This window comes from Oncorhynchus gorbuscha, linkage group LG08 (assembly GCF_021184085.1).
Source record: "Oncorhynchus gorbuscha isolate QuinsamMale2020 ecotype Even-year linkage group LG08, OgorEven_v1.0, whole genome shotgun sequence".
NCBI classification, from domain to species: Eukaryota; Metazoa; Chordata; class Actinopteri; order Salmoniformes; family Salmonidae; genus Oncorhynchus; species Oncorhynchus gorbuscha.
The window spans coordinates 24830758-24858257 of NC_060180.1; the positions used below are offsets into that span (position 1 = coordinate 24830758).

The 27500-nt window shown below is 41.7% G+C and overlaps 1 protein-coding gene across 2 annotated transcripts in view; it reads left to right on the forward strand.

Moving 5' to 3' along the window:
- Nucleotides 1–27500, forward strand: part of LOC124041396 (inositol polyphosphate-5-phosphatase A-like) — a 300331-nt gene that overhangs the window by 62534 nt on the left and 210297 nt on the right. The gene's annotated exons all lie outside the window — the stretch shown is intronic.

The window sequence follows — 27500 nt, forward strand, 5'->3', positions numbered from 1 at the left end:
AAAAATACAATGGCAGGGTTGTGACAAAGGCAATAGCAGTGGTAGTCACTAAAGTAATGTCTAATGGTTGATTTGGTGGTTGAAACTACTATGTTCTGCAGTGTATGCTTCGGGACTGTCATTCATTGCATAGCCTACTATATTGGGACAAGGTCACACATCATTTTTAAAGTATATCTTTTTAATGTTCCAGTGTCATCTGTGTTTCTCCTCTAGGATGTAGCCTCTGTATCAAAGGATGTCTCCTGTGCTCAGTAGGATCGGCTCTTTGTCTTCGGCTTCCTGCTCCCTGTGCAGATATCTTCCTTGCCTAAAAATGGTCTTCCTCCAATCACTAACATCTGCTAAAAATACTGCTGTTTGTGTTTGACGTGTTTGTTGTTCAATTTGGAGACGTGAGCTTGTGTCAGTATTTCCCCTAGATATTATTTTCATGGCAGGGTGCCAAGGTTGTCAACATTCATTGCTGCAGGCAAACAATGGGAACAGCCTATGTGATGGTGTGGCAATTCCGCTGAGACTCAGATTTTTCACTTCACAATGTTACCTTTGCACAAGGACTCATTTTATACATTTCCACTGAACATTACATAAAAACACACTCACTAGAAGTTTGGTAGGAGAATATCTGTAAAATCTTTCTGGTAATGTGGCCAAGTTTTCCAAAAACAAATTTATTCTGTGCACTTTCGATTTCCTCACTCATGAGAGAGATAAATGTGAAAATATTTTAAAGATATGTTGGTTTTTGGTAATGGAATTACAAGGCACAAGGAAAATCATTTCTCAACCTAAATAGGTGTTGGCAACTTGGCATGGATCTTTACTTCAACATAATTGTGTTTTTATGTATTTTTAAAATACTTTTTCTGGTACGAGTTATTATTGGAGGCCCAAAAAAGCCGATACAGATTAATCGGGCAATTTTTTAAAACATTTATTTGTAATAATGACAATTACAACAATACTGAATGAACACTTATTTTAACTTAATATAATACATCAATAAAATCAATTTAGCCTCAAGTAAATAATGAAACATGTTCAATTTGGTTTCAATAATGCAAAAACTAAGTTTTGGAGAAAGTAAAAGCGCAATATGTGCTATGTAAGAAAGCTAATGTTTCAGTTCCTTGCTCAGAATAAGAGAACATATGAAAGCTGGTGGTTCCATTTAACATGAGTCTTCAATATTCCAAGGTAAGAAGTTTTAGGTGGTAGTTATTATAGGAATTATAGGACTATTTCTCTCTATACCATTTGTATTTCATTAACCTTTGCCTATTGGATGTTCTTATAGGCACTTTAGTATTGCCAGTGTAACAGTATAGCTTCCGTCCCTCTCCTCGCTCCTCCCTGGGCTCGAACCAGCAACACAACGACAACAGCCACCATCGAAGCAGCGTTACCCATGCTGTCTTAGGGGAACAACTATTAGAAGGCTCAGAGAGAGTGATGTTTGAAACGCTATTAGCGCACGCTAACTAGCTAACCATTTCACTTCGGTTACACCAGCCTCATCTCGGGAGTTGATAGGCTTGAAATCATAAACGGCGCAATGCTTGACGCACAACAAAGAGCTGCTGGCAAAACGCACGAACGTGCTGTTTGAATGAATGCTTACGCGCTTGCTTCTGCCTACCACTGCTCAGTCAGGTACTTAGATACTTGTATGGTCAGTCAGATTATATGCAACGCAAGACACGCTAGATAATATCTAGTAATATCATCAACCATGTGTAGTTAACTAGTTATTATGATTGTTTTTTATAAGTTTATTGCCAGCTAGTAACTTACCTTGGCTTACTGCATTCGCGTAACAGGCAGTCTCCTTGTAGAAGGCAACGAGAGAGAGGCCGATGGTTATAGCGTTGGACTAGTTAACTGTAAGGTTGCAAGATTGGATCCCCCGAGCTGACAAGGTGAAAATCTGTCGTTCTGCCCCTAAACGAGGCAGTTAACCACCGTTCCTAGGCAGTCATTGGAAATAAGAATGTGTTCTTAACTGACTTGCCTAGTTAAAAAAAGGTGTAAAAAATAATAAATCGGCGCCCAAAAATACAGATTTCCGATTCTTATGAAATCGGCCATTCCGATTAATCAGTCGACTTCTAATACAAGCAGTGTCAGATCAAGGGCTGCCGTTTAATCCCTGTGTTTATTATGTCCGTAGACTGTCGCTGCCTCAAAAGGAGCTTCTAATCTGGAGTCAGTAAACTGGAAAAAATGTATTTCCATTGATTGTTTGTTCTAGTCCTCTTGACCTCTCGTACTCTGTCTCTGCGCTCTGTATTTATCTTCGACATATTCTTTTTTTTAAAAATATTTTTATTTATTTCACCTTTATTTAACCAGGTAGGCTAGTTGAGAACAAGTTCTCATTTGCAACTGCGACCTGGCCAAGATAAAACATAGCAGTGTGAACAGACAACAGAGTTACACATGGAGTAAACAATAAACAAGTCAATAACACAGTAGAAAAAAAGGGGAGTCTATATACATTGTGTGCAAAAGGCTTTAGGAGGTTGGCGAATAATTACAATTTTGCAGATTAACATTGGAGTGATAAATGATCAGATGGTCATGTACAGGTAGAGATATTGGTGTGCAAAAGAGCAGAAAAGTAAATAAATAAAAACAGTATGGGGATGAGGTAGGTAAAAATTGGTGGGCTATTTACCGATAGACTATGTACAGCTGCAGCGATCGGTTAGCTGCTCAGATAGCAGATGTTTGAAGTTGGTGAGGGAGATAAAAGCCTCCAACTTCAGCGATTTTGCAATTCGTTCCAGTCACAGGCAGCAGAGAACTGGAACGAAAGGCGGCCAAATGAGGTGTTGGTTTTAGGGATGATCAGTGAGATACACCTGCTGGAGCACGTGCTACGGATGGGTGTTGCCATCGTGACCAGTGAGCTGAGATAAGGCGGAGCTTTACCTAGCATGGACTTGTAGATGACCTGGAGTTAGTGGGTCTGGCAACGAATATGTAGCGAGGGCCAGCCGACTAGAGCATACAAGTCGTAGTGGTGGGTGGTATAAGGTGCTTTATGTCAGGACCCGGTTACGAACCCGGGTCTCCGGAGTGAGAAACAGTCACTTAACCAACTGAGCCACGAATAGTCGGCAGAACCCAGAAGATGAGGCAGACACAGCAGTACTTGAGACGGTGTATTTAATGAAGTAAAAAGTGAAGTTCTTCAGGAAAACATGTTACTCCACAACCTCAAAAGCAATTCCACAAGAACAAAGGTAATCCTCCAAGACAAAAAGGTAAATCCACAAGGTGGAAGGTATAGCACAAAAAGCCTCAAAAGATACTCAAAAACAAACAAACAAGAACAAAAAACAGAATTCCACAAGAGAGTCCACCGGGATCAACAAGAGTTCACAGAGTACTAGGGCTGGGTGCTAACATACAAACACAGAGCAAAGAACAGAGGAAAACAAAGGGTTTAAATAAAATCAGGGGAAACGAGGCACAGGTGCAAATAATAATGGGGATCAAGGGAAAACAAAAGGTCAAAAGGCACAATGGGGGCATCTAGTGACCAAAAACCGGAACAACCCTGGCCAAATCCTGACACTTTAGTGACAAAACGGATGGCACTGTGATAAACTGCATCCAGTTTGCTGAGTAGAGTGTTGGAAGCAAATTTTGTAGATGACATCGCCGAAGTCGAGGATCGGTAGGATAGTCAGTTTTACTAGGGTAAGTTTGGCGACGTGAGTGAAGGAGGCTTTGTTGCGGAATAGAAAGCCGATTTGATTTTCGATTGGAGATGTTTGATATGAGTCTGGAAGGAGAGTTTACAGTCCAGCCAGACACCTAGGTACTTATAGATGTCCACATATTCAAGGTTGCAACCATCCATGGTGGTGGTGCTAGTCAGGCGTGCGGGTGCAGGCAGCGAATGGTTGAAAAGCATGCATTTGGTTTTACTAGCGTTTAAGAGCAGTTGGAGGCCATGGAAGGAGTGTTGTATGGCATTGAAGCTCGTTTGGAGGTTAGATAGCACAGTGTCCAAGGACGGGCCGGAAGTATATGGAATGGTGTCGTCTGCATAGAGGTGGATCAGGGAATCGCCCGCAGCAAGAGCAACATCACAGATATACACAGAGAAAAGAGTCGGCCCGAGGATTGAACCCTGTGGCACCCCCATAGAGACTGCCAGAGGACCGGACAGCATGCCCTCCGATTTGACACACTGAACTCTGTCAGCAAAGTAATTGGTGAACCAGGCAAGGCAGTCATCCGAAAAACCGAGGTTACTGAGTCTGCCGATAAGAATATGGTGATTGACAGAGTCGAAAGCCTTGGCAAGGTCGATGAAGACGGCTGCACAGTACTGTGCAGAGCGGAGCTGTTGGCCGAGGTTGGAGTAGCCAGGCGGAATGCATGGCCAGCCGTTGAGAAATGCTTGTTGAAGTTTTCGATAATCATGGATTTATCGGTGGTGACCGTGTTACCTAGCCTCAGTGCAGTGGGCAGCTGGGAGGAGGTGCTCTTGTTCTCCATGGACTTCAGTGTCCCAGAACTTTTTGGAGTTGGAGCTACAGGATGCAAACTTATGCCTGAAGAAGCTGGCCTTAGCTTTCCTGACTGACTGTGTGTATTGGTTCCTGACTTCCCTGAACAGTTGCATATCGCGGGGACTATTCGATGCTATTGCAGTCCGCCACAGGATGTTTTTGTGCTGGTCGAGGGCAGTCAGGTCTGGAGTGAACCAAGGGCTATATCTGTTCTTAGTTCTGCATTTTTTGAACGGAGCATGCTTATCTAAAATGGTGAGGAAGTTACTTTTAAAGAATGACCAGGCATCCTCAACTGACGGGATGAGGTCAATGTCCTTCCAGGATACCCGGGCCAGGTCGATTAGAAAGGCCTGCTCACAGAAGTGTTCTAGGGAGCGTTTGACAGTGATGAGGGGTGGTCGTTTGACTGCGGCTCCGTAGCGGATACAGGCAATGAGGCAGTGATCGCTGAGATCCTGGTTGAAGACATCGGAGGTGTATTTGGAGGGCCAGTTGGTCAGGATGACATCTGTGAGGGTGCCCTTGTTTACAGATTTAGGGTTGTACCTGGTGGGTTCCTTGATGATTTGTGTGAGATTGAGGGCATCTAGCTTAGATTGTAGGACTGCCGGGGTGTTAAGCATATCCCAGTTTAGGTGACCTAACAGAACAAACTCTGAAGCTAGATGGGGGGCGATCAATTCACAAATGGTGTCCAGGTTACAGCTGGGAGCTGAGGGGGGTCGGTAAGCAGGCGGCAACAGTGAGGGACTTATTTCTGGACAGAGTAATTTTCAAAATTAGTAGTTCGAACTGTTTGGGTATGGACCTGGAAAGTATGACATTACTTACAGTATCAGTCTGGTGTCTTCTGTATTGACCTTAGTGATCACTGTTTTATAGCCTGTGTTCGTAATGGCTGCTGAGTGAAACGACCTTTCCTGATTTGTCATAGACGCTTGCTAAAAAACTTTAATGAGCAAGCCTTCCTTCATGAACTGGCCTTTGTAAAATGGTATAGAATCAGCTCGATCCAGTCTGTCAAAGACGCTTGGGCCTTTTTTGATATTTTCAGTGGTATTGTTAAAAAACAATCCCCCACAAAGAAAATGATAATTAAAAACAGTTTCAGCCCCTGGTTTGACTGTAATCTTGCAGAGTTACTCCACCTCAAGAATTGCATTTGGCGAAAGGCTCGGCACACGCATACTCAGGTTGACAGGCACTCGTTCAGGCAAATGAGAAATAAGTGCACTCAGGCTATCCGGAAGGCCTAAGTTAGTTACTTTAAGGAGAAGTTCTCTCTCTCTGGGTTTAACCCCAAGAAGTTCTGAAAAATGGTTAAAGACCTGGATAATAAACCCACCTCCTCACAGCTGCTCATGTCCCTTAATGTTGATGATGTGGTTGTAACTGACAATAAGCACATGGCTGAGCTCTTTAATCACCACTTCATTAAGCTAGGATTCCTATTTGACTCAGCCATACCTCCTTGCCCGTCCAACATTTCCTCATCTCCCACCCCTTCTAATGCCTCAACGCTTCTCCCTCTTTTTACCCTGATTATTTCACTTATAATTCATTGTATCACACATCCAGTGGGTCAAAAGTTTACATACACTAAGTTGACTGCCTGTAAACAGTTTGGAAAATTCCAGAAAATGATGTCATGGGTTTAGAAGTTTCTGTTAGGCTAATTGACATAAGTTTCCGGATTCGACCATATTAATGACCAAAGGCTCGTATTTCTGTGTGTTATTATGATATAATTAAGTCTATTATTTTATAGAGCAGTCTGACTGAGTGATAGTAGGCGGCAGCAGCAGGCTCGTACGCATTCGTGCATTTTGCCAGCAGCTCTTCGCAATGCTTCAAGCATTGAGCTGTTTATGACTTCAAGCCTATCAACTCCAGAGATTAAGCTGGTGTAACCAATGTGAAATGGCTAGCTAGTTAGCGGGGTGCATGCTTACAGCGTTTCAATTGGTGACGTTACTCACTCTGAGACTTGCTCTTGCTCTGCAAGGGCCGCGACTTTTGTGGAGCAATGGGTAACGATGCTTCAAGGGTTGCTGTTGTCGATGTGTTCCTGGTTCGAGCCCAGGTAGGGGCTAGGAGAGGGACGGAAGCTATACTGTTACACTGGCAATACTAAAGTGCCTATAAGAACATCCAATAGTCAAAGGTATATGAAATACAAATGGTATACATCCTATCATAACTTCAACCTAAAACTTCTTACCTGGGAATATTGAAGACTCATGTTAAAAGGGACCACCAGCTTTCATATGTTCTCATGTTCTCAGCAAGGAACTTAAGCGTTAGCTTTTTTTCATGGCACATATTGCACTTTTACTTTCTTCTCCAATACTTAGTTTTTGCATGATTTATACCAAATTGAACGTGTTTCATTATTTATTTGAGGCTGAATTGATTTTATTGATGTATTATATTAAGTTAAAATAAGTGTTCATTCAGTATTGTTGTAATTGTCATTATTACAAATACAATAAAGTAATCTGCAAATTTTGCTAACAATGGCAGAAGCCATGACGACTCAGCAAAAATAATGGACATCATAAATTCATGCTCTTTCTAATCTATTATACCGTAAATCGTTTAGTTAACAACTTTGCTCAAACATCTAGTATTACACAGTTACGGTAATGATAATTTACAATGGGTACATGGGGTGTACGGGGACAATTATAAAATGTAAACATGAAAGAGAAAAGACTAGGTTACCTTCTAGCCATCTTTGAACTTCTCCTATTAGTGATGCATTATGGCTCAAGAAAACGTTATATATATATATATATATAAAACAAAACACTACTTTGTACAGGAACTTGAACAAATGTTACGGTGATGAGATGTGATCGGACACATGGTTTTTATCTAAGATTATAACTGTGAGTTTGTACCACTTTAAACAATATTTAAATGGTTTTAATTAAATATGTTGGTTATTTATGGAAATGAAATGCATGTAAAGTCCTACAAAATTGACCCAGATGCATTACGGTAATGACATATTGAGTAAACATTTTATTTAAAAAACACAATTTAAGCCCAAAACAAGTTCGAGCCAGAAACCAAGCATATTGAGCTTTAATATGCCAATTCGTTATTTAAAAAATGTAGAGGCTATATAGCTGAATTGAGAAACACCCAGCATTAGTTTTTTCCATCGGAGAAAGCAACAACAACTCGCATTTGCGGACCGCGATTGACGGCATCTTTGTTGTGGACCACAACACAGATTAATGAATGACAGCGCAAAAATTGATCTTCTGATGAGATAAAAATAGCCTACACGATCAGTCACATCAAGCAACTGAAAGATGTCAATTCTGCCAACGAGAGGATTGCATGAAATATTCCGCATGCATGCATACTTGTGATTGGACAAAATAGATGAAAAGCCGCATAATCTCAAATTAAATGTCCGTCCGTCTTACATGGAATTCATGTCTCGTCACATTTTTCGTAGACTAACATGAGGGTGTCTTGTTATCATAGGGTGTCTTGTTATCATAGTTTTAGTCATGAAAAATAAGTAGTTGATGAATATGTTTCCTCATAGTTTTGTTGACGGAGTTAACTCTGGCCTATTGGTCCTGAACCATATCTGTGGGCCTTTTCACTTGCTGTCAATAGAAAAAGACAGAGGGGATTCTAAAATGGAATGTGCCAGGAAGACTTGAGAGTAATGTGGCAATTTACTAAAGACGAGTGTAATCCAATTGTGTTACTTTAGACACGGCCTGCTAAAGAATGAAGATTCATGTCGCCCATTCAACAGATGCTCTAAGTAACCTAAGCATACAGCCTTCTGATTGCATAAGGGAGAGTGAGTAAGCTGGTATAAAAGGTAGAAGGGACTATATCTTTGTGGTATCTTTCCCTTTTCTCTCTCCCTAATGTCCCAATGATCTATACTTACAGTGCTCTGGGTTAGACTAGAAATGAGTGAGGCTTGTTAAGAACAGAACTAAAACCTAAGCAGCTTTTCTGTCGGCTAGACAGTGCGTCAGTGTGCCTCCCTTTAATTTCACACAAGCCTCCCATACATTGTGTGTGTATAGGCTAGTGAATGGGCGCGTGAGCCTCCAGACACTGCAGAGCTCCCCATTGCGCTTATATCCCCGTTACTCTCGTCTTATGTGCTATCTATGTCAGTCTTCAGAGACCCTGAGGGTTTGACCCTCCTGGGAGACAGACCTGGGTTCAAAAACTCTTCAGTCATTTCAAATATATAATCTGTGCTGGTTTGAGCTTGGCTGTTGCGATGGGACCAAACAAAATGTTCCAAAAGTGCATACCCCATCCACCGGGCACTCCAGGCAGGTTAATGCAAACACTCAATAGTATCTGAAATATTGTGTTTGAACCCAGGTCTGCTGGGAGTGTAGTTGTTATTCTTACGATGTTTCTGTCTTGTCCAGACGCGCCCCGAGTGGAGTGGTATAACTGCCTGCCCCTCGAGCACTCATAAGCTAAATCACACACCCCATTCAGTCAGACTTTCAGTGCCATCTGTCATATGTTCAAACCCATGTGTAAGGCTTCTGACTGAAACCTGTGTTTACTGTAGTAAGTCCGCATACCTGATTTTAGATGCAGTAGAACAAGTTTTCCTGTTACTTGTTTAACTTGGCCATGTGCATAAACGGTGAAACTTGCTGTGTGGGAGAACAGGTGAAGAATCTATATTCATGCCATGCATATCTTACAACTTGTTTTAGTCTTTGTTCCCACCTTTCTGTAGTAGGCAAAGGTTATTGCCTAGATACAGTAGCTGCAGAATATTGATTGCGGGAGTGCCTAGCATCTGTGTTGAATCACAAGTGGGAATGAGTGTGACTGTAATAGTGATTCCTCACGAAACCAGAACAAAAGAAATGACCTGGATTTTTCGCAGTGTAATCCATATAATGGTCCTTTGGAGGAAGTATTGTTGACATATAGGCTATTTGTATCTTAAGGCATAATTGACACACAATTCATCAAAGTTGTCTTATTTATGACATTTTGGCTTTACCCAGGCCTCCTTTAACCCGTTGACTCGTACAATCAAATATTTGTGATCATTGTTGAGCGGTTGCTGCAGCGTACCATTGCAGATGTGTGATTGGAACAGTACCAACAGAACATGTGATGCCGCAAACGTGTCTAAACAGCATCGTTGTCTGGCAATTATCTAAACAAAGTTTTGTTCTGATGGCAGATAAAGGTCTTCACAACTTTATTCCTCAAATTCATATTTTATTGTAAAAGATAAATGCAAAATTCATCATCCAAACATCACACGGAACACATCCACAGCCAAAGTCATTCATTAAAACCAGTCTAAATAACAGGTTGCTCTGACAAAAAAAACAAATGAAAGTTAGCGAACCTAATAGCTAGACTTGTTTGCAATGTACCACATATTTGGTGAGCACAAGGAAGAAATGTAGTATTGTTTAGAAACGAGATGCGGGTCAGCTAAGTTAACAGCAGCTAAATTATTTGATGGCAGCCATGTTTGTTTCTGTTTGGCAAGAAAATAACTCTGTAATCCCAGAATGCCAATCACTATAAGACGCAGATAAACAATGTCAAAGATGGCTTCGCCCATTGCCTGAAGAAACTCTGCAACTCAGGCCTCTTTCCAGAGTGCGGACTTTCCGACCTGAAGATCACTGACGTCATGATTATCGTATTTGTATTTTTCAGAGTTCCCAGTTGTCTCGAAAGCACCATAAATCAGTCGAGTGAACTATCCCTTCACCTCGTTTTGTTATATCTTTGGTCTGAATGCATTGTATGATTTCAACAAACACACATAGCTGGCAAATAGCTTCACTTTAGCTCATCATTATCAGTACAATCTTCAAAAACATATTTTGCACACACACACACACACGTCCATTAAAATCTATGCAAGAAGGAATGCATGATTTGTCACCAGTACTTGAAAACATGAATAAAACAGTAAATTCATAATGCTCCATACATACGGTATGTTACAGTCGAAACCCCAACCTGATATACAGAAAATATGGAACTTAATTTGATAGGAACGCACACATGTTCAAAATTATTATTTGGAGAACAACACCAAAGGCAATGCTGGCGCCAGCCAGAAAATGAGCCAGGGGGAAAAAGGTTTGTGCATGACCAAGGGTGATTGACTGTCATCTTGAACTTCTTCCATTTTCTAATAATTGCGCCAACAGTTGTTGCCTTCTCACCAAGCTGCTTGCCTATTGTCCTGTAGCCCATCCCAGTCTTGTGCAGGTCTAGAATTTTATCCCCTTACACCCTCTCTGGTCTTGGCCATTGTGGAGAGGTTGGAGTCTGTTTGATTGAGTGTGTGGACAGGTGTCTTTTATACAGGTAACGAGTTCAAACAGGTGCAGTTAATACAGGTAATGAGTGGAGAACAGGAGTGCTTCTTAAAGAAAAACTAACAGGTCTGTGAGAGCTGGTATCCTTACTGGTTGGTAGGTGATCAAATGCTTATGTCATGCAATAAAATGCAAATTAATTACTTAAAAATCATACAATGTGATTTTCAGGATTTTTGTTTTAGAATCCTGCAAAAATCGGCAGTGTATGAAATACTTGTTCTCCACACTGTGTATATATATATATATTGTAGGTCCTAGGATACAACGACAAATAATGTTGAACTAACAAATACTATCAAGGGATAACTTGAAAATAATGAACACCTTGTGTAACAGCTGTGAAACTGACCTGGCAATTTTTTGGAATATGTAAATGTCTATATATATTTTGTGTAGTTGGTATTCATTTATTTTCTGTTCTTTGTTTTTTTTTAACACTCACATGGCAATCAGACTAAAATACTGACTTTTGGTATGTGGAATATAGTGGAGGTGGGCACTGTGTGGGTGGGAGGTTCTGCCTGTCATTTGTTCTCAACAGACCGCATGTCTCAGAAGGGGGACTTGAAGAGGGAGACTGCGAAGTCCAGGCACTGCTGCTCTCTTTGTTCTGAGTGTTTGCAGTGCTCGTGTTTTTAGTCCATCACATACTTTGTTTATTGGGCTTCACTGACGTGTAGGATGTTGGGGATTTCAGTGGTCGACCTTCCAACTATTCCAACTGGAGGGGGTTCCAAGCACCCTTTTTTAACGGGTTACCGAAGGGAATTTAGAGTTAATTGTGACACTTATCCATCATGTGCCATCACGAAAGAACTTTGATGGGTTTCAGCTCCGGCGCCACAGTCTTTACCCCCTCAAACTTCTGGCAGGCTAGACAGGGTACTGACCTTTAAGCACACAGTGACAAATTGAAACATTGTGTGCTCTCTGATATGACATTCATTGAAATCATAATACTTTCAGATATAATAGAAAGTGATTGATAAACAAAAGTTCATCTCACTTATTCACCGTCAGAAGAGGCGTAGGTTGATTTTGGCAATCATGCGCTTTACTTCGAAATGGCCAGCATGCATCTCTGTCAGCACGGCCTCCTTCTCCTCCTCAGTAAAAAATCACCCTCCTGTGTCGCTGGCCCTCATTCCCCCGTAGGTACATGTGATTGCCCAACAAGTTGGAAGAGAAAAGTTGTTGAAATACTTACGTCTTCATGAATTTGTACTGCTGTCTTACTCTCTCTCTCCCTTTTATCTCTGTCTTTCACTTTTTGGCAGGGGGACACTATTTGGCATGACCGGCCCATACCTCTAAAAGTAACAGAGATCCCACTCTGGGATTTTGATATGCCAGTAGATTACACTATATTCAACAAAACATTTGCCAAATCAAAACTTTTATTTTCAATATCCATGTTTATATGTTTTTATATTTATGTACAGTACCAGTCAAAAGTTTGGACACACCTACTCATTCAAGGGTCTTTCTTTCTTTTTACTATTTTCTACATTGTAGAATAATAGTGAAGACATCAAAACTATGAAATAACATATATGGCATCAAGTAGTAACCAAAAGTGTTAAACAAATTCAAATATATTTTATATTTGAGATTCTTCAAAGTAGCCACACTTTGCCTTGATGACAGCTTTGCACACTCTTGGCATTTTCTCAACCAGCTTCACCTGGAATGCTTGTTCCAACAGTCTTGAAAGAGTTCTCACATATGCTGTGCACTTGTTGACTGCTTTTCCTTCACTCATCCCAAGCCATCTCGATTGGGTTGAGGTCGGGGGATTGTGGAGGCCAGTTAATCTGATGTAGCACTCCAAAACTCTCCTTCTTGGTCAAATAGCCCTTACACAGCCTGGAGGTGTGTTGGGTCATTGTCCTGTTAAAAAAACAAATGATAGTCCCACTAAGCGCAAACCAGATTGTATGGCGTATTGCTGCGGGATGCTGTGGTAGCCTTGCTGGTTAAGTGTGCCTTGAATTCTAAGTAAATCGCAGACAGTGTCCCCAGCAAAGCATCCCCAAGCATTTGTGCTGGAGCACGCTCTACCCTGTTCCATTCTCTCTATCTCCAGAACCTAGTCCCCTCTCTGTCATTGTGGTGGGGAGACCCCAGAGGAGGCGGGCTCATTCAGAGGTTAATTCTGAACGCTTCCTGAGTGGCTTTGATCTAATTAATTCTATAACGAGCCACTCTATAACGATGGCAGATGATTATGCAACACTATGAAGGACAGCCCTAGTCACTCGGCCTCGACTGTTAAGGACAAGATGTGCATGGGAACCTGTTGAGGGGTATCATAGGCTATTCAACGTTTTGACCTCCTCCTAGGTCTGCATATTCTTTCTGTGACCAAAATTAAATCACGAAGCAGACCGAACTCTCTGGTCCTTTAAAAACCTGCTGTATATAAAATATTGTGTGTTGTAGCTTGGAAAGTAAGTAAATGTGACTCTGGATGACAACATAATAATGTTTGTTTCCAACATTACGACTGTTTTCCTAAATAATCTTCTTCGTGTTTTGTTTCCTTGCCACGATACTAACGAGTATCGCAATACTGGCATCGTACAGGCCCTACCTCCTTTCATCTCTCCCTACTATCCCCCCTCAGCAACTTTTTCAAAGTCCTCTGTCACTGTGCTATTTTTTAGGCATGGGTGTGTTCCCCTGAAAGAAAAGAACCACATTTTGAATGGTGTCGATATTCACAATTCAATGCTGTCTATAACCACGTTTCCATCCACAGTTTTTGGGAGTAAAGTCATCCCGTATATTTTTTTTATCACAACAGCTGTTAGAAGTTTTGATAAAATGTTATAAATACCAACAGGTCATTTGTTCGTTCAACATGTCGGGATCATTTTGTGTCAATAAAATGAAATATGCTAGAAATGGCGGTGGAAACGCCTTTATGCGCAAATAATGATATAACTATCATATTGAAGTAAACTCACGCAAGGACATGTTGTGTGGTCCTCCCACTGCGACTCGGGAAACCATGCACTTTAAATTGGGCTACAGATAAAATAAGAAAGTTCTGAACTTCAGAGGGTGGTTAATGTGCATGGTATGAGCTTTCCAATATATGTTCGAGGGTCTTATTCTGGTGAGGTGATGATCGACGCTTGACTGCTGTTTTGACGACAAAACCCAAAACATTTTTGCTCTTATCCATAATCTCATGTAGACTAGCCTACCCGCAGAGACTTCCCACACTGTTCCCGCAAGCTGTTGGCAAGAGCATACGTGCCAATTGTAATAGTTTTTAAGAAAAAACTAAAGATATAGTTGAGAATGAGATGGAAACACATTGACCATTAGATTTCTATTTGGTATATCAAAAAAGTACATTTTGTGTGCACTGTCATCGCGCAGTGATCTTTGTCTGCAACAAGTCAGGTGTTTGTAAATATACCACTGGTGGGAAAATATTCTTCATGGAAAGGTTTGACTATTTGCATGAAAATCTGTCGCAGATTGGATGGAAATCTAGCTAATGTGTTAGCACATCCCAGCCATAATCACTATATAGGGCGATTCCACACCATAGGGAGAAAAACGTTTTTTTTGGCATCTCCGTTTGTTCTTGTAATTTTCAAACAAGTAATTGAGAGGAAGGGCATGCTTTTTACATTTGCATCACAAAATATTTTTTTTAGAAAATCATGACCAAAGTGGCCATTTTAGGCCCTTCCATTTTATAATCCATGAACCGTACATGATACAAACTGGCACACCTGATTCAATTTATCATCAAGCAACTGAGTCCTATTATCTTAAAACAATAATGTGATTATTGTGGATAGGCATAATATAATAGTTGGATTAGTACGTTAACATGCTTTGCAAGAAGAACGATTTCCCTAATAATCCTGTTTTACATAGACACATCTGAAATCAGGCTGTCTGATAAATGCAGAAGATCATCAACAAAAATAAACGTTCTACAAAAGCGAGCATGTTATTTTTGGGAAGCGTATTTTATTTCGAGTTTGGACATAGTTTGTATATGAACTACTTCTATGATGCCTACATTCAGTTGCACTCCACTCGTGCTAAAGAAGGAAGCTTGCTCAGCTGGTGGGAGCACATGCGCATATCCAATGCACCGTTGGTATGCCGATTGAAGGTGTTTACATGTCCTAATAATTCAAATCATTGATCAGAAAACCAGGTGTTTTCATCGGCTTATGCTGACTTCAATTTTGATCTTTCAACATGACACTTGCATAATCTGCCAACAGTATACTCTAGAGGTCGACCGATTTAATCGGCATGGCCGATTTAAATAGGGCCGATTTCAAGTTTTCATAACAATCAGTTATCGGCATTTCTGGACGCCGATTATGGCCGGTTACATTGCATTCCACGAGGAAACTGCGTGGCAGGCTGACCACCTGTTATGCGAGTGCAGCAAGGAGCCACGGTAAGGTGCTAGCTAGCATTAAATATATCTTATGAAAAACTATCAATCTTCACATAATCACTAGTTAACTACACATGGTTGATGATATTACTAGGTTAACTAGTTTGTCCTGCATTGCATATAATCAATGCGGTGTGAGGCACCTAGGATTATCATGATGTGAAGCTCTTTGGCTGCTCATACACAGGCAACCCAATTATGATCTGTTTCCACTAATTGGTCTTTTGACCAATCACATCAGATCTTCAGAGCTGATCTGATTGGTCAAAATATGAATTAGTGAAAAAAATGATCAGAATTGGTCTGTCTGTGTAAAACCAGCCTTTAATCTTTCTGTAAATTCAGCCATATTGGTGTTGGAGCAATATCACAGTGGTTCAAAGAATCCCTGTGAAGAACTGTAATGTTTGGAGGCCATGGTTGTTTGGAGAAGCATTCCAATCCTTTGTAGTTGGAAGTGGAATCTATTGCTCATCTGCTCGCCACCATGAATGGAAAATGAAGTGCGTTGATTTGAAAAGAGGATCCATTGCTTTTACAACACGATTGGTTTAAACGGTGTCTGACTAGTTTCTGAGGCAGAATTTTCTTGTGGAGAGAATAAACTTGACCCGATTTGTTTACGTCTCAAACCTCCCACCAGTAGAGCTGGTTTCGAGACACTCTTCAGACGTTAGATTATCGAGCCAGTGTGAAGTGAAAGGAGGGGAGGTGACAGACAGCCACTAAAGAGAAGAGAGGAAATGGATATTACATTGCGTGCTCTCTCCATTTTCTATTGGGATCAGGTGACCTTGTCTGAGCTGTACAGTGTTTGCTTGAACATTTATTGAAAAATATAAATGGGGGACAACAATTTTGGAGGCCTAGAGGTATGGGGGGCGAGGAGTGGGCAGTGGTCGTGCTGGGATTTGAGACTCAGATTATGGCCTCGTCAAGCCTGTGCTCTTTTATAGCGGATAGTGCAAAAAAAATCCAAATCAAAAATAAATAACTTCACTCATGGTCTTATTGCGTTTATCTCACCTCTCCCTGACCCATGGATGTAAATAACTCCTCCGATCTTCACGTTCTCACCCGGTGACTTTAAGAGCTTATTCCCATTTGAAGAGTTTTATTGTGACGAAATGTAGATGTGCATAAACTTACAAATGTTCATTAGCAACAGGAATGTCACGAGACGAGAGGGTTCGTGTGACGTTCTTGCTTTGCAAATGTCACAGTAGCCACTAGGCTAAGCATGCAAACTATTCAACTAGCTACGTTATGCAAGCAACTTTACATGTATCTACCATATTACACTCTTGATTAATGCAACAAAACCATATTACGCGCTTGAATCGCTAACGTTCGCTAATAATTTCACTGAACTTCAGCATAATGAACGCTTACCCCTCTCATACAAATATAAAGTTCGGTAACTGTATCATACAGTATCATTCATATTATATTTACAGAGCTAGGTAGCAAGCTAAATGAAAATGTCTGCATCCTCCTCACATTCTAATTTATAAGCTAAGTTCACTATTGCATTGAAATAAATGATGGTTCTCTGAAATTCCCTTAAAGCTACAGCGTCAATTTCAAGAGAGGCTTTTACTGCAATTTCCGATTTTAAAAAACTTAATTAAATAAGTCTCTAATGAAAAGGCCTATAAATTTAAGCTATATGAAAAACATTGCTCTGCCATTACAATTCATACTGTAGGAGTGTTGAGCTGAAAGTGACCATTCTGTTTACACTGCCCTACTTGGAGTGGGGAAACTGTCGGGCGAGTGTCACTTGTGACCTCCGGAGGTAGCATTCGAGACGTGGGAAATTCGCAACTTGACCTTACAGTAATGTCTCTCAAGAATCAAACGAGAATCTCCTTAACTCTCTTCAATTTCAAAAGAGCTTTCGAGAAGAAGAGGAAAGAACTCTGAGTGAGGGGGGGGGGGGGATACGATTATCAAGACAGATGGAGCAAAACAAGGGGGCCGAAATGGAGCGATTGGCAACTTTTTGAGGGATCGGCAACAGATTTGACAGAAACAAACACAGAGAAGAGAAATGCAATAAGGAGAGAAAAAGAAAGCAGGAAGAACAGTCTGAGTGACCTATGAGGCAGGAGGAGGGAGGCTCTTATGGTGACCGTGTGTTCCCAGCTGATATGCGGGTCGGTCTTTGACGAGCAGAACCATGCCGTCAATTCCCATCCACACAAATCTGTTTACACGCTCTACGTCCGCGCCAAGGAACGCCACGCCATGGAAACAGAGCACAGGGCCTCGGTGGGGAGCAGCATAGGGGGCTCTGATACACCTGGACTGGTGGTCATGATGACCTCTGGCTTACCCTTTGGCGCTCATGATGACCTCTGGCTTACCCTTTGGCGCTCATGATGACCTCTGGCTTACCCTTTGGTGGTCATGATGACCTCTGGCTTACCCTTTGGCGCTCATGATGACCTCTGGCTTACCCTTTGGCGCTCATGATGACCTCTGGCTTACCCTTTGGCGGTCATGATGACCTCTGGCTTACACTTTGGCGGTCATGATGACCTCTGGCTTACCCTTTGGTGGTCATGATGACCTCTGGCTTACCCTTTGGTGGTCATGATGACCTCTGGCTTACCCTTTGGCGCTCAAAATGTCTTGGTCAAGTTACAAGGGTTGACACTGTGGGAGGTCATGGTACAGTAGACTTTTATAGATGACCTCTGTGACGGGTTGTGTCATGAAGCTTTAGATAGCTACTCTATGTGGAAAAGATCAAAGGACATTTACATTTTAGCTTAATGTATTCTCTGTGATTTTTACATTTGAGTCATTTAGCAGACACCCTTATCCAGAGTGACTTACTTTAGTGCATTTGTGTTTACTTATATTCTGCTGAATTATGTAATCGTCTTTTGCATCATCAGTGTGCTCAGTTCAAGGTTGCCTGTCAAGTGCTCTTGAACCCCCCCTCCCTCCCTCCCTCCCTCCCTCCCTCCCTCCCTCCCTCCCTCCCTCCCTCCCTCCCTCCCTCCCTCCCTCCCTCCCTCCCTCCCTCCCTCCCCCTCCCTCCCTCCCTCCCTCCCTCCCTCCCTCCCTCCCCTCCCTCCCTCTGTCTCTCTCTCTGAGGATACTTTCATGCTTGACAACACTGTGAGAATCCAGAACGTTCATGGTTGCTTTAAGAATTTACCACTCTGACGACAGCAAAAGTAGAATCTTTAATTCCCCGTGCTCTCTGGAAAGTAGGCCATCAACTGAGAAAATGTAAGGGATGGGCAAAGAAAGAAAAAAGAAAGAAAGAGGGGGAGGAGGTAGAGAGGGTGTAAAAAAGAAGGGAATGGAAGATCTATTTTTATCCGGCTGCCAGTGTAGCCCCGTCTCTAATTAACTGCCAAATAACGTTTGATAAGCTGTAGGATGGAACTGAGGTTCAGGGCTCATGTTTATCTCATTGAGGAGAAGTCCAAAACTTTCCTACTTTAGCCCTGTTCTCTCTCTCTCTGGGGGTCTCTGGAGCCCCACACGGCAGGGGGCCTGGGGGGGCCCTGGTTCTCCTTAGGGCAAACAAGCCAAGGTCATTGTCTGTTCCTCACTACCATCGCTGCCTTCAGATATGGGTCATCATTCTAATTAGCTCAAGTTGGATAACAATCTCTGTTGGCCTCAAAAATGAGTTGGAATACTAAGTGACAAGTTTGGCTTTGTTTTATCCCGCCTTTCCAAATCTTTAGGACGGCTACTCTACATGATTACGCTAGGATTTGTTTGGAGAACTGTTAACAGTTGAGGTTTTATTGTCTCATTAGTGCATTAAGCCAGAGCTGGCTCATTGTGAACACACTGCAGATGTACCGGGACAGCTCGAAGTTTATGGCCTGTTGAGTTTTAATAGACAGACTCCCATTCATTAGCCCAGTGTAACTGCATACAGTTGACTATGTGTGTGCACATGGTTGTTATACGCAGACAGAACCCTTTTGAAATGGCAGTGATCTACAAACACAGATCCTAGCTGGAACTAAACAATCAAAAGGCCTTTAAATAGAGAGACCCCTGGTTAGTAATAGGCTGGATGGCCATGGTGTACACAATGGATGGTGGGGTCCCTTCATAATGGGATTAGCGGACATGTGTTGAAGAGAGGGGTGACCTTCTGCAGCGACCACCACAGAACATCAGTGTTTACTGCGCTGTCCGTGTTGCTGAAGCTGCAATATAAAACGGCCATTTCTGACTCAAAAGTTCTGTTACTGAAATCTCTAATTTGTTTAGGAGAAATATTCCCAATTCCCTCAACCCTTGCTCTCTTTACGTGACACACGTGAACATTGCATGCCCGTGACCAAAGACCTATTAGCACGGGACTAGTATTACTAGATAACGTTGGTTATGTAATTATTACCCAAAAAATGTCTGTCATTCCAGAGGACGATTCGGAAGGGGTTTGTTTTTCCCAAAATGCCACCTGTAATTCTTATTTTTGTTCAATAAATTGACAGTTAAGATGGAAGCCAGGAGCTTTTTATTCTATGCGTGAAGATACAGTATTTTAACATGTCCAGGTGATAGGGCCACACTGATAACTCCAGCTTGGTTCCCAGGTTTCTAAACCATTCCAAACCATCTTTTGGTATAGTGTCGCCATAACATTTGAATTGAGGAAGTGTGATCATAATAATTAGGATATTTTAGCGATCCGCAGTACGTCCTAAATACCTCCCCAGCCTTCAGGTGTGAGCGAAACAGTGTAATTACACTTGATGTGTTTTAAGGCTACGGATGAGAAAGTGAACTTATCATTTCCAAGCGTTTAGGTCAGTTGTATGCTGCTTTGCGATCTATTAATAGCAAGGGTTGCATTAAATGGCCTCAAAATGTTTTACTGATGCATTTGTCAATATTCAATCCATACGCACAAAACATATAAACAAAATAATTCACTGATAAAGTTGATCAACTACATGTAGGCTGTTAATATATAGCTTAAATGCAGTACTTTAGTTCAAATCAGTTATTGTTTTCTTGCATAAACCGTGAGCAACAACTGTCAAACGCAGTAATTTCTCTCAAATCACAGGGATGTCGACTCTTACGGGACTAGTATTATCAGAGGAGTTGGACTTCGCCAAAAACAGTAGGTTATTCTGGCTGTAATTGTTACTCTGCTGCCATGTAAAAATGGCTGACATGGCCGATTCGGACAGGGCAAAAATGACAGCTGTGGGACATTCACCGACCTCCCCAGGAAAATGAATCCTGTCCAAATATGGCGCAATAGGGCCTGACCTATAGCATAGCATATAATCACGTCAATAAATTGGTTATAACAAACTCAGAACACCGTAACACATGTAACAGCAAAATGAATGCAGAGGGCCTGACAAATAAACTTGAAACGGGGAATGTTTACTGGTTGCTCAGGAGGGAAAGGGGAAGTCAGACGTGTGGAATAAATTTGACTTGTGGAAAATATTGGCAATTTTAAGAAAAAGAAGGTAATGAGCAAGAACTGCATGCATATTATGTGTACCAAACACGTGCTGTATAGATTAAAATAAAAACATTCTGATCGTTCGGAACAATGTAAACACACTAAATAAATGATAAGCTTACCAGAGAGTGTTTTGTTATGCCTTTATTACAGCAAAGACTAAAAACAGTTGCATTCATTCGTGAATCCAATTTCCGAAATGGAACGGTTTAATTTGTTGTTTAAGCTAATCATTCAAGTCTTGCTTTTTTTATTCTAAAACTAAAATGCTTGATTGCATTTCGAATCATGAATGACTTGTATGCGGAGTGATGACATGAACAAATGAATGAATGATTGATATACTAGCCTACTGTATATACAGTAAATATTGAAATATAGGCCTCAGTAAGTTACGGTATTAAGACTAAACAGGATGCGCTCTTAGGCCTACAGCTCCAATGGTGGTTACACAAGGCTGCTATACTAAGCCTGCTAATGATAATGACATTATTATGATCATAATAGTAATAATAACAATAATGAGATCAAGCAAAAGGAGCGTTATTATTATTATAAATATTATTTTTCAGACAATTTGAAACAGTGTAAACTGTAAACACTAAATCAACAAAAAAATAATACCCGAGAGGCTGTTCTAACGAAAAACAAATTGTAAAGCCTTTATTTCAGCAAAGCAAACATTAAAAACAGCTGAATTTGTGATGTCGTTGCGTGAGCCTTGGTGCTCACGGAGCCAGTAGGCTATTAAACAGACAAACAAACAGGCAACGGACGCGGAATCTGTCTTATTCCTGTAGATCTATTGATGATTCATAAGGCCAGGCACCTTTAACAGTTAGGCTGTTGATTATAGACCTAATTAAGTTGGATTCCTCATCACTTTTCATAGGCAAGTTTTCTCATCTCCTCATTCTGCTTCTGCCTCTGGCGTTTTGTTCTCAATGCACATAGCAACATGGTCTAGGAAAAGGCGCACTGATGTGTTGCTGAACCTCGGACAGCGACCACTAGTGCTGGAGAAAGTGCATTTGTTATAAATTCATACTTTTATTGGTTTTGCACCATTGTTCTTATGTAATATAACCACATACAATTTCAGTAGCACGTCTTGGACTGATGGACTGTGCCATCCCCACGTCCTCCGTAATGGACCAGTCCACTCAGTCGCGAATCAGACAGGTGTCTTGTACACATGATAAATATATATTTTTTTTAATATATTTTTTTGCTACTGCTCGACTAAAGAAATCCTAGTCGACCAACAGCCTATCGACCAAACAATCAACCAGTTGACTAAATGGGGTCAGTCCTACCACACACACAGGTCACTGTGTATAATCCCATAAACAGACTGTCAGGTGGCTTTAGACATTTTGTTCACGGTGAGACCTTTACTCTTGTCTTTTCTGTTTCTCTCTCTCTCTATTTCGGTCTCTCTCTTTCTCTCTCCTTCTTTCTCTCATTCTCTCCCTGTGTGACTAATGACAGGGTCCAGTGCTCATGTCCTTATATAGCCCTATGCTGTGGTCTGGCTTTCTCCGGGGCCACGGCTCTTACACTGGCACCCGTGGGACACAGATGGAGCTCCGGCTCTCTTCACATGCACACACACGAGCACACGTGACACACACACCCTCACCACGAGTGAACCTGATTCTGACGCTAGCCTGCCAGGCCCCTGGCACTCCCTCAGTGGCCAGTTTACTCTGTCTGGCTCTGGAGAGACTCGGGTGCTCCCTGAAATATCAACAGACTGACGGAGCTCCTAATGACGGTTCACTAGAGCACGTGTGGGAAACACTGGCCTCAGATCAGATATGACAGCCGGTTCAAGGATCGACAGTATGTTTTTAATGGCAAAACAAAGGCCTTGCGGACTTTTACAGTGAGTGAGGATGTTGCATCAGTGAAAGTAGATGTAAAAAAATATATATATGGTTGCCATGGTGACAGCGTATTTTTAGAGTGTTTAAGATTGAGTGTAAAGTTATGCTTTCTCCCCTGTTGATGCTATCCAGGGATACTGCACCTCAGCCTACTACTGTACAGTACACTGAAGTCACCAGTTACAGGACTTGACTTCTCTCCAGCATTCTTAATATAGCCTCTCTGCTGCAGAATGAACTCACAACACACCAGATCATCAGAGCCCAGTTATCGACATGGGGAGATCTTTCCTTAAATGGTACCCCGGGCTCTGTCTCTATTTCCACCAGAGTGTAAATGAAATGTCCAGGTTCCTGGGAATGGCATTTTAGAGTGGAGAGGCAGAGAGAATGGGATTTTTGTCGTTGAAAGAGTGATAGTAGAGCCAGTAGAGGCAGACTGCATGGATATGACCTTCCTATGGGCGGCTCTGTTAAAACACATTGGTCTAATATATTTATACTGTATATGGGCGATTTCAGCGTTATGGACATTACATATGCAGGCAAAATCATACCTTTTTAATGTCTCACAGAATGGATGAACAAAATCTGAATGACACTTTTGATGTTTCTATAGTACCTTTATTGGTGGGAGCACATACCCAAAAGAGCAGACTTCTCGATTGACCCCGACCACAAAAATAATCATTTAGAAAAGATGGTAATTTCCATGATTAGTTTAGATAGAAGGGGAAAAAAGTATGTTTTGAATGTTACGCGCTCTGAAATAGACATTCAAATCATAAAGATTTCAAAATCTATCATAACTCATCTGTTGCATTAAGTACTGCAGGGCATCTTCTCCTCGTGGACTACACCAGATTTGCCAAGATTCTTGCTGTGAGGTGTTACCCCACTCTTTCACCAAAGCACCTGCAAGTTCCTGGACATTTCTGATGGGAATGGCCCTAGCCCTCACCCTCCGATTCAACAGGTCCCAGACGTGCTCAATGGGATTGTTATCCGGGTTCTTTGCTGGCCATGGCAGAACCAGGACATTTCTGTCTTGCAGGACATCACTCACAGAATGAGCAGTATGGCTGGTGGTATTGTCATGTCAGGATGGGCCTGCAGGAAGGGTACCACATGAGGGAGGAGGATGTCTTCCCTGTAACGCACAGCGTTGAGATTGCCTGCAATGACAACAAGCTCAGTCCAATGATGCTGTGACACACCGCCCCACACCATGACTGACCATCTACCTCCAAATCGATCCCGCTCCAGAGTACAGGCCTCGGTGTAACGCTCATTCCTTCGACGATAAATGCAAATCCGACCATCACCCCTGGTGAGACAAAACCGCGACTCGTCAGTGAAGAGCACTTTTTGCCAGTCCTGTTTGGTCCAGCGACGGTGGGTTTGTGCCCATAGGCGACGTTGTTACCGGTGATGTCTGGTGAGGACCTGCCTTACAACAGACCTACAAGCCCTCAGTCCAGCCTCTCTCAGCCTATTGCGGACAGTCTGAGCACTGATGGAGGGATTGTGCGTTCCTGGTGAAACTCGGGCAGTTGTTGTTGACATCCTGTACCTGTCCCACAGGTGTGATGTTCGGATGTACCAATCCTGTGCAGGTGTCGTTACACGTGGTCTATCACTGCGAGGACGATCAGCTGTCCGTCCTGTCTCCCTGTAGAGCTGTCTTAGGCGTCTCACAGTACGGACATTGCAATTTATTAGCCTGGCCACATCTGCAGTCCTCATCTCCTTGCAGCATGCCTAAGGCACGTTCACGCAGATGAGCAGGGGCCCTGAGCATCTTTCTTTTGGTGTTTTTCAGAGTCAATAGAAAGGCTTCTTTAGTGAGCTAAGTTTTCAAAACTGTGACCTTAATTGCCTACCGACTGTAAGCTGTTAGTGTCTTAACGACCGTTCCACAGGTGCATGTTCATGAATTGTTTTCATTGAACAAGCATGGGAGAATGTTTAAACCATTTACAATGAAGATCTGTGAAGTTATTTGGATTTTTACGAATTCTCTTTGAAAGACGGGGTCCTGAAATAGTGACGTTTCTTTTTTTGCTGAGTTTAGTACCTTAGGATTTCATAATGACATGTGGCTGGAATAGTATACAAGGTTAGGCATCACACCCTTATAGGGTATTCAATTTTCTTCATATTAAAATGAACAGTTACATGTTAAATGTAGACATATATATATATATATATATATATATATATATATATACAGTGGAAATAAATTCATTAAAAATCCTACAATGTGATTTTCTGGATTTTTTTTTTCTCATTTTATCTGTCATAGTTGAAGTGTATCTATGATGAAAATTACAGGTCTCTCTCATCTTTTTAAGTGGGAGAACTTGCACAATTGGTGGCTTACTAAATACTTTTTTGCCCCACTGTATATATGTAACTGAGACTATACAGTCGGATCCAGAATTATTGGCACCCTTGATAAAGTTGAGCAAAACATACTCTATAAAATAAACACAACTACTGAGCTATATTGTATGAAAAACAAAAATTGAAATTAGATTATTTTATACTAATACAATTGCTCAGAGAGTTTTGTTGAACAAGTAATACAAAAACAATCTCAATGGTAGTTATTTTCAATTCCTTTCAATACCTTAACTTGCGACGGCACTGAGCCTTTTTCAGAAGTATTTTACGAGATTGTTGAACATCTTAGACCAGTCCTCCGTACAGAATCGGAGACTGAGATGGCCATTTATAAAATGTAGATTTTTTTGTGGTCCGTTGACAATTTACTCGTGGATTTTGATGTGTGCTTGGCGTTATTGTCTTGCTGGAAGACCCAATTTTCAGCCTCCAGACAGACACTGGGTGAAAAGGGTGTAAATCGGGGAATATGAGCGTGTAAAATTTATACTCAGATGTGTCACCTTCATGTGAATTAAGCACAATGATTTTCTGCGCCTGAACAGGTCAAATCATTTAAATGCTGGACATTTCATGAGTCTGATTTAGCCCATTTTCAATCAGACATACGAGGATGAAACATAAAAATGCTATATCTATGATTCACATTTCGTGTAAGGATATCTATTCAAATTTTTAATTGTTTTAAAATACGGATACATACAAATGATCAGGTAATGACTTCAGATATGATACGCGTGTGAAAATATGTGGAATTGTTCGTGCCTGAGTATAAAGGATTAGTTATGTCAGCATGTTGACACACCCTTTCCGGAGTTAAAGTATTCTGTAGAATTGTAAGCGGGTGCAGGCGCATCAGGTGCGTACCTTGAACGTATCTCACCCCAGATATCTCCCTGGATTGGATCCATGTAGAAACTGTCCCATTAAGGAGAATGTCCTCGCTCTGTATATGAGCATGTCTACACTGTCTATCTTATCAAATGTCATTCATCCGGAAATATATAGATAAAGATTTCCAATAATATTGACCTTTATCTCCCAGTGAGGTAACCAGGTTTTGGGCTAAAATGGCCTGGTACTGCGGTAAAGTTCATGGTGCTGTTGATCTTAACTAGGTCCCCAGGACCAGGCCCAGTGGAAGCAAAATAGCCCCATCGAAGATCCACCACTAGTATTATTTTGACATCAAACCCACCACTGGCGTTTTGTGGACATATGCCACATTTCCATACAGGATTTACCTCAGCGATTTACCCAGAAGGCTCAGACTTTTCTGTTTCCATCTACGCGAGCTGGGATCTATGTCTCACTGGGCCATGGTTCCGGCGGACCTGCTCTCACTTGGGGCCAAAGCCAGGCCCCGGGTACTTTTCAGCCTGCATTTACATAACGATGTCGAACTGTGAACTTTAGCATCTTCTCAAAACAACAACTGTTTTGAATATGCAGAGTTTGTTGATTCCGCTCTTCACAAGTTCTCAATGTCAGCCCTAGCTTTGGAAACACAACTTCTCTACGTCGTAAGGTTGTAAGCAATTACAAGCCTGTAGAATTTGCAAACAAAACTCAACACTTTAATGTAGTCGGTATTGCTTCATTCAAATCTCAACTTCATAACTAACATGGGGGGGACAGCTGTGAGTGGGAATACAAGCTCTGTGAGTGGGAATTTTTATTTTTTATTTTACCTTTATTTATTTAATTAGGCAAGTCAGTTAAGAACAAATTCTTATTTTCAATGACTGCCTAGGAACTGTGGGTTAACCGCCTGTTCAGGGGAAGAAAAACAGATTTGTACCTTGTCAGCTCGGGGATTTGAACTTGCAACCTTCCGGTTACTAGTCCAACACTCTAATCACTAGGCTACCCTGCCGCCCCAATACAAGCTCTGTGAGCGGGAATACAAGCTCTGTGAGCGGGAATACAAGCTCTGTGAGCGGGAATACAAGCTCTGTGAGCGGGAATACAAGCTCTGTGAGCGGGAATACAAGCTCTGTGAGCGGGAATACAAGCTCTGTGAGCGGGAATACAAGCTCTGTGAGCGGGAATACAAGCTCTGTGAGCGGGAATACAAGCTCTGTGAGCGGGAATACAAGCTCTGTGAGCGGGAATACAAGCTCTGTGAGCGGGAATACAAGCTCTGTGAGCGGGAATACAAGCTCTGTGAGCCCTTTCTGAAAGCCACGAAGTATGATATGGACACAATACTTTTTTGAGACTTAGCATCTTACTCTTTAATGGTTGACATTCATGCCATTTCCTAACTCTAACACCTAGGCCCTTTAGGATCATTTTGAACATGGTTTTATTCGTAAATTACTATCTTTATTTAGGCATGCTCAGGTTGACTTTTCCACAGAATGGCCTGTATGCCAC